Source organism: Triticum aestivum, chromosome 4A (assembly GCF_018294505.1).
Source record: "Triticum aestivum cultivar Chinese Spring chromosome 4A, IWGSC CS RefSeq v2.1, whole genome shotgun sequence".
Classification (NCBI taxonomy): domain Eukaryota; kingdom Viridiplantae; phylum Streptophyta; class Magnoliopsida; order Poales; family Poaceae; genus Triticum; species Triticum aestivum.
Genome location: NC_057803.1, coordinates 176,264,327 through 176,273,110, shown reverse-complemented (window position 1 = coordinate 176,273,110; position 8,784 = coordinate 176,264,327).

The following is an 8,784-nucleotide window of genomic DNA, read 5'->3' as shown; positions in this document are numbered from 1 at the left end:
CTACAGAAAAATGTGTACCTCTACCGTCGCCATGTGCCCCTACTTCCACTACAAACGTCCCGAGAACGTCTACTTCCCCTACACCGCATCGAACTTGGTCCATTCCGACAACACACGCTTCGAAGGTATAACCCCGAGACGACGCCCGTGAACGAATGTTGCGTGTTGTATGAAATACTCGCGTTTGCACCATGCCCAACGTGTTTCTTGCATGCTACCCATTGCCATACCGTCGTCTCGTGGGATACCCGGTAACTGGGATCACACCACCATCTTTTGCACGCTCCCGCCACACTTTCTTTTGCACCGACGTTCTCAACGAGTTGTCGGAACCGGAACATTGCAGTGGCACCGTTTCGTTATCGTCGCCGTGGCACCCCTTTCTTTCTACTACGGTGAAAATGCTTCGTAATGCTCTTGTCAACTTTTAATAAAAAATTGCATAAACTTGTTCATGTCATCTGCATCATGATAACAACTTCAAGAATGTTTAAATTGTTGTTTGCATTAATTTACTAATGCATATGGGGATTTACTGGATTTGTTGTTTGTTATATTCGGCCCTATTTAAAATTGTTTAGATAGATAATTCCTTTATGTTTCACCTCTTGCCATGTTAATCAACATTTAATTTTGTTAGGTACTTAAACGAGATCGAACTAAATAACTTGTTGTGGTGTTCCATCAATATGCATCCCGTTGCATATTGAGTTCCACTTAATTTGTAGGATTGTTTGTGCATTTTGCCATGCCATGCTTCATTAAACCGAACATGCATCATACTTGTTTGTGCATCATGCCATGCTTATGTGATGGTTGTTTACTATGTTGTTTGCTTCTTTCCGGTGTTGCTTCTTCGGGTTGTTTCCGGTAACATCGTGTTGTGAGGATTCGTTCGACTACGTTCGTTTGTCTTCTTCGTGGACTCGCTCTTCTTCCTTGCGGGATCTCAGGCAAGATGACCATACCCTCGAAATCACTTCTATCTTTGCTTGCTAGTTGCTCGCTCTTTTGCTATGCCTATGCTACGATGTCTACCACTTGCTTGCAAGCCTCCCAAATTGCCATGTCAAACCTCTAACCCACCATGTCCTAGCAAACCGTTGATTGGCTATGTTACTGCTTTGCTCACCCCTCTTATAGCGTTGCTAGTTGCAGGTGAAGTTTGGAGACCGTTCCTTGTTGGAACATTATTTACTTGTTGGGATATCATTATATTGCCATGTTATATTAATGCATCTATATACTTGGTAAAGGGTGGAAGGCTTGGCCTTATGCCTGGCGTTTTGTTCCACTCTTGCCGCCCTAGTTTCCGTCATATCGGTGTTATGTTCCCGGATTTTGCGTTCCTCATGCGGTTGGGTTATAATGGGAACCCCTTGACAGTTCACTTTGAATAAAACTCCTCTAGCAAGGCCCAACCTTGGTTTTACCATTCGCCACCTAGACTTTTCCCTTGGGAGTCGCGCATCCCGAGGGTCATCTTATTTTAACCCCCCAGGCCAGTGCTTGTCTAAGTGTTGGTCCGAAATGGGCAGCCTGCGGGGCCACCTCGGGGAAACTTGAGGGCTAGTTTTACTTGTAGCTTGACCTATCCGGTGTTGCCCTGAGAACGAGATATGTGCAGCTCCCATCAGGATGTCGGCGCATCGGGCGGCTTTGCTGGACTTGTTTTACCATTGTCGAGGATGTCTTGTAGAACCGGGATACCGAGTCTGATTGGAATGTCTCGGGAGGAGGTCTATTCCTTCATTGACCGTGAGAGCTTGTCATGGGCTAAGTTGGGACACCCCTGCAGGGATTTGAACTTTCGAAAGCCGTGCCCGCGGTTATGGGCAGATGGGAATTTGTTAATGTCCGGTTGTAGATAACCTGAACCTTAACTTAATTAAAATGAATCAACAGTGTGTGTAACCGTGATGGTCTCTTTTCGGCGGAGTCCGGGAAGTGAACACGGTTGTTGGAGTTATGCTTGATGTAGGTTGTTTTAGGATCACTTCTTGATCATACTTTCACGACCGCGCTTTGCCTTCTCTTCTCGTTCTTAATTGCGTATGTTAGCCACCATATATGCTAGTCGCTTGCTGGAGATCCACCTCATACTTTTACCTTACCCATAAGCTTAAATAGTCTTGATCGCGAGGGTGTGAGATTGCTGAGTCCTTGTGGCTCATAGATACTTCCAAAACCAGCTTGCAGGTGCCGTTGAACCGTGCTGATGACGCAACCAAGCTCAGGAGGAGCTCGATGAAGATCTTGTCCTTTGTGTTGTCCCGTTTTCCAGTTGATCAGTAGTGGAGCCCAGTTGGGGTCGATCGGGGACCTTGTCGCATTTGGGGTTCTTCTTTTGTTTTGCCTCCGTAGTCAGGCCCTGATTGTACTTGGATGTTGTAATGCTTTATTCATGTAATTGTGTGAAGTGGTGATTGTTAGCCAACTATGTATCTCTGTCCCTTATGTATTACATGGGTTGTGTGAAGATTTCCTCACTTGCGACATTGCTTTCAATGCGGTTATGCCTCTAAGTCATGCTTCGACACGTGGGAGATATAGCCGCATCGAGGGCGTTACAAGTTGGTATCAGAGCCTTCCCCGACCTTAGGAGCCCCCACTGATTGATCGTTTTTTAGCAGCCGAGTTGTGTCTAGAAAAATGTTTTGAGTCATTTAGGAATTATATATCGGAGAGTGTAGGAATTCTTTTTTACTTCCCAGTCTCCTCATCGCTCTGGTAAGGCATCCTGACGTGGAGTTTTGACTCTTCTCTTCTCAAATTTCACTAAAAAAATTTTAGGATCACGCGGGTATCTTGGAATCGTTCCGATGGTTTTATGACAAGAACATTGTCTTGGTGCCTCCTGTCAGGGGTTTTGTGGAAGTGTCCCGGGGAGTTGAGCTCTGAGGTGTTGTCGTCATAATTTTATCGTTGCAGTTCTGGAATACCTGAGTCTAGTACGCCAACATCGAAAATCTCTTTTATGCAGTTCGCTGGTGAGATAACCTCGACGCCACCCAGTACTGGGGCGGGAGTTCGGGAGTATCGCCATAACTTGTATAACGGATGCTTTTCGAAGGTTGAGGTAGATGATTTCCGAAGTTTTTCTCGGTTATGTGTTGAAGGATGGATACAGCTGGATGTAGGATTTGCTAGAATTGGGTGAGATATTATGCTTCCCCTGTATCCCCAACACCTGATTGCATAACCGGAAAATTTCGGGAGTTTCATAGGTGGGAATTCAAGTAGCTCTTAGGATATCTTTCCGACGGATATATGATATGAAATTGGGGTTCGACGTCTAGTGGTCCGCCTATTCACGGTTGGTTTTACAGTGGTCTCGTTGTGTCTTAAAGAGTCCTTGGCTATGCCGACTCGGGGATGCTTCGTATGTCATGTGCACTGCCTTGTACATGATGGTGCTGTACGATCGAGCCCGTGTAGGCCCCACCACGAAAACTTCGGACGAAATCTCTATCATATGTTTGTTCCGGCTTATTCTGCAAGCCAACCCTTTGTTTTGTTTTGAGCTGTGGTATTCGAGTTGCTTCGAAGTCAAACGTTGATTCCATACCTTTTCTAAATGGTGTTCTCATACTCCGATGTGAATACTAATCTTTCTTGATAATTGAGTTTGTCATGTAAATCCTTTTTCAACCGGTGTGTCTCTCTTCAAGTGGATCCGATCATTTCAACATCAGCAAGATCAATTATCATTTCTTCTCAATGGTGTTCGTTTCGTTCTCAATGGTGTTTTCCCACCCTCCCACCCTTGTTTTCTTCAAGGATTTAGAATTCTTGATCAAGTATCCATCTTATTGATGAGAAGTATCTCCATTCTTTTCCTTCAATGTTCTTACCCGGTGATTCTCATGAACATACTAACGGAGCTTCTAGTTCATCATTCTTCTTTCTTTTATCTTCTCCGGTGGTTTCAAGTCAAGCTTTGTTGATCTTACCCTTTTCCTCATTTCAATACCTTCTCATGCCGGTGCTCCTCATATTCATTCATTTCTCGCTATTCAATTGTTCCGGAGTGCTCAAGATATCTCGAAGATTCATGTTTCCACTCTGCATTCGTTCAAGCTCTTTCAAGATTGGTATCTCATTCAAGTCATGTAATTCAACCGGTGCAACCTCTCTTTTTAATCATTTCAACGGTGTTTCTCTTGAGTGGGCCCTAACCCACAGGTCTTTTCCAGGATCTTACCTGACTCTTCTATTTTCTCGGAGGTATTCTCAAATTCTTTTTGAAGTTTGACGTAAGAATGATTTACCATCAGTCAAATGTCTTTCTCCAAGATCTTTCAAAATTCTTTTCATCGTTGGCTCAACCTTTCCATTCGTCAATTCGGAGTGTCTAAATAATTCATGGTGGTGTTTCTCGTCATCATTCTCAACATTTAAAGACCAAGGAATAATTTTCTCTTCAATCATATCCGTTCTCGTGAAGATTCGTGATTCTAGCTTGTTGCCTTACTCTCATAATTGCTTTCGATTGTGATAATTCTTTTCACCCAGCCGGAGTAATTCAGGAGTCTTTCTAGTTTGTTTCTCCGGAGCCCATCATTTCAGAAGATTTATTAATTCTCAGCTTTCAGTTATCATTCTCCAATCCTACCGGTGCATCATTCAATATTCTCTAATCAGCTCATGATCTTTTGTTCTCGTGGATCTAATTTCCATCAAGTATTTTCATTCGTTCTCTACTTCCTTTCCGGTGATTCGTTATCTTTTATTCGTTCATTTGCAATTCCTATGGTGGTTCGTTCAAGATTCTTCTTCCTTCGTGTATCATATCAATTTATTGGTTGTTTCAATTCTACCGGTGGTTCGTTGAAGACCTTCCCAAGTTTGACGCTATATCTCTCTTAATCTTTTTTACGAGAATAAGTAATATGTCGAATCCGTTGATTGTCATCAATTTAATTGGTGAAGGATAAGCATAATGTAATTCTTATTCTTGCTTCATCGAGTTTATTCAATTCCTGTTTTCCGGAGTGGCTCATTATACTTATTCTTGGTTTCAAGTGTTCATCTTTCTTTCCCGGAGTTCCAAGCCCTAATTATCACGGAGATCCATCTAAATCATCACAAGGTTTCACCCTGTGTTGTCAACTTCTCTCTCTTTTCGTTATCTTTTGTTTACCGGAGTTCTTCATGAAGATTCTACATGATGGTTCATCAAGGATTTAATTCCTTCTCGAAGTGTTCGTCAAGATTCTTTTCAGGGGAACTCAAGTTTTCTTCTTCTTGCTATCCGGAGTGCAATTCTTTCTTCCGAATCATTGGAGGTGGTATTATGTCATTCTTGATAATTTGAGTTCATATTTCATGATTCACATGTTATTAAGAATGAGGTATTTTAAATCCACCAATCTCGTCATTGGGATTACCTTGGGTTATATTTCACCTAAAGCCTTTCCTAAGGTTTGTTGCTATCTATGGTGCTTATAAATGACCCACGTTCTTCATTTATCCTCCCGGTGATATAGTTTCTCGTCTCCTTGTTCATATCAATCCAATTCTTTTCCCGTGAGTGGCAGGTTGTCACCTCATAATTTGAGATGTATTCCATAAGACCATATCAAGCGTATTCTTTTCGTTGTTGGTTTTTCAACAACTCCGTTCTAGCATTTGTTGTAACCATGCTCTCTCAAGATATTGTTTCCCTTCGTTCCGGAGGCAGTGTTTTGAAATGTCATCAAGTATCTTCTCATCTTACCATGTTCTTATTCAATTTCTTTCTTCTCAACCGGTGTGCTGCCCGAATTTGGTCTTCCTTGATCCCCTTCCTTAACCGGAGTGTTTTCTATATATATCTTCCCTTCAACCTCAAGGTTTTCGCAATGTTTTGTCCCTCTTTTCTAACGGAGTGTTTTCAACCTCGTTCATCTATGTTGTATTCTTTCTTTCAATTTGTTCAACCTCTCAAGGTTCTTCGGTTTCATTCGTTTGTCAATTAAGCAACTTTGCCTTACCTCTTCTCTTTCTCTTCTGTTTTTCCCTCCGGTGCCATTCTAGATCTCGGGACGAGATCCTTTCATAGTGGTGGAGTGTTGTGACGCCCCAAGACCGGAACTTCAAATACCTTCCTTGGGTTCCGAGTTTTGTTGGTGTTTTTTTTGGTCCGTTGCATTTCATCTTTGCATCATGTGCATTGCATCATGTTATCATGCCATCATGTCATTTCTTTTTTTAACTCAACTAAATAAATGGCATGGATCTTTGATCCATTTAAACCGAGGGAATTCACGTGGTGATTTCTCTATATAACATATCCTCTAAATATTTTAGGGAGCTATATTAAATATTCCTTTATTTTGGAATTCACCTCAACACACTTGCAAAATAATTCCCATGCCTTTGTCCCATGCATCATCTCCTTCTCCTTTCCTTCTAGTTCTTCCTTCTGCAAGTGCCACTTTCCCCTTCTCAATTAGTGTTCATTATTTTCCTATAAATTCTCGACCATGCCTTCAACCTCTCTGTCAAATTTCATCTCGTTTGAAATTGTTTTGGTTAGAGTTAAAATGGTTCAAGTTTGAATTTAATTCAAACTTGAATTATTTTTACTTCCTTTAAAAATCTCCAAACCAATTTTGTTAAATAGGGCATGAATTCATGGTCATGAGGATATTTTTATATTTCTCATACACCTCTCATTTTCCCCTGTGCTTTTCTCTTTATTTTCTCCTTGTAGAAAATTAGAGAAAAGATAGCTGTAACTTTAGGCCAGCCGCAGCCCACTTGGGCCTCCCTCCAAACCGGCCCACCTAGGCCATCCTCTCCCACAAGCTGAGCTGCCAGGCCTCTCACCACCCCCTCTCTTCTGGGTCGGCCTCTAAGGCCCAGCCGCCCCACTTAACCTAACCCTAGGCCCGAGCGAGGCTACAACTCATTCGATCCCTCTCCCTTCCCTCGTTCCCTCGCGCCGCCACACAGGGTTGAGTAGCCCCGATCCCATCCTCATCCTCCCTTCGACTCTCCTCTGGCCGATCCTATCTTTCCCTCGATCTCTCTTCTCGATCGCAGCAGCCCACTACCGTCGCCTCCCTCTGCTCTACCCCACGCTACGCCTCCTGCCATGGCCTTCCTTCCTTGCCTTAATGGGTGCGAGGGCCGAGCTCGCTGCCCTACCGCGTCGCCGCGGACGCCGGGCACCACAGCCTGCTGGGCCTCCCCTGCATCATTCTCGTCGGAGCGCTCCACCACCATGCGCCGCACGCCCAACCTCCCGCTCGCGCCTACGTCCCTCCATCATCGACGAGGACCACCTCTGGCCTCCACGTCCTCTGTTTCGCCTCCTCACAACCCTGCCGCCCAGGCGACCTCGCCGCCGGCGACTGAACGGCATGCATCAGAGGCCATGGACGTCGCCGCCCCTTGGGAGGCTGCTGCCGTTGCTACGGAACCTCCCCAACGCCTAGCTCTTCCTTGCTGCCGCCCCATGGAGTTCCATCGGCCTAGATCTGGCCGGGAACCACACGAGCCCCGTGCCTGTTGATGTCGCTGTTTTCACTCTGTCAAACGAACGCAACACCTTCACCGGAGACCGCCAGGACCGTCAAGGATTCACCAAGTACAACACCGTCGGAGCCCCTCCAAGTTTGATGTTGGAACGTGTACGACCATGCAGATTCGCCAAGTACCACGACGTCGACGACCGTCAAGTTCAACTACTTTGACTACGAACAGTGACGATCCCGAACATCTACGGACGTGTATGACTATCGTTGCTGTAGAACCGCGGGTCACAAGCGCAGTGAACAACTACCGTCGCCGAAGACCTATGAACCTAAAACTTCAAGTTCGACTACCGTCAAAAGGACGAGACCGACAAGTCCGAAGACCCCAAGTACCTCCACGATGACCCGAACATCTACAGAAAAACATGTACCTCTACCGTCGCCATGTACCCCTACTTCCACTACGAACGTCCCGAGAACGTCTACTTCCCCTACACCGCATCGAACTTGGTCCATTCCGACAACACACGCTTCGAAGGTATAACCCCGAGACGACGCCCGTGAACGAATGTTGCATGTTGTATGAAATGATCGCGTTTGCACCGTTCCCGACGAGTTTCTTGCATGCTACCCGTTGCCATACCGTCGTCTCGTGGGACACCCGGTAACCGGGATCACCCCACCATCTTTTGCACGCTCCCGCCACACTTTCTTTTGCACCGACGTTCTCAATGAGTTGTCGGAACCGGAACGTTGCAGTGGCACCGTTTCGTTATCGTCGCCGTGGCACCCCTTTCTTTCCACTATGGTGAAAATGCTTCATAATGCTCTTGTCAACTTTAAATAAAAAATTGCATAAACTTGCTCATGTCATCTGCATCATGATAACAACTTCAAGAATGTTTAAATTGTTGTTTGCATTAATTTACTAATGCATATGGGGATTTACCGGATTTGTTGTTTGTTATATTCGGCCCTATTTAAAATTGTTTACATAGATTCCTTTATGTTTCACCTCTTGTGTCGGGTGGTAGGTGCGACATATGCCAACGGGTGGCTTATCATTGTGGGAGCCAGTAAGACGTCGCCGGTGCCTAGAAACGGGATGAGGTGAAGACATGCACGCCGGTGAATCTTACCCAGCTTCGGGGCTCTCCGTGGAGATAACACCCCTACTGCTGCTCTGCGGGGTCTCCGCATGATCACTAGCTGGACATGTAGCTACACAATGCTCCTTGAGCTGTTCGGTGGGAGGAGGAAGAAGGGCACGGCTAGCTTGCTTCTTCTCCTTGTGTGGTGTCTAGAACTAGCAGGGGGTCGA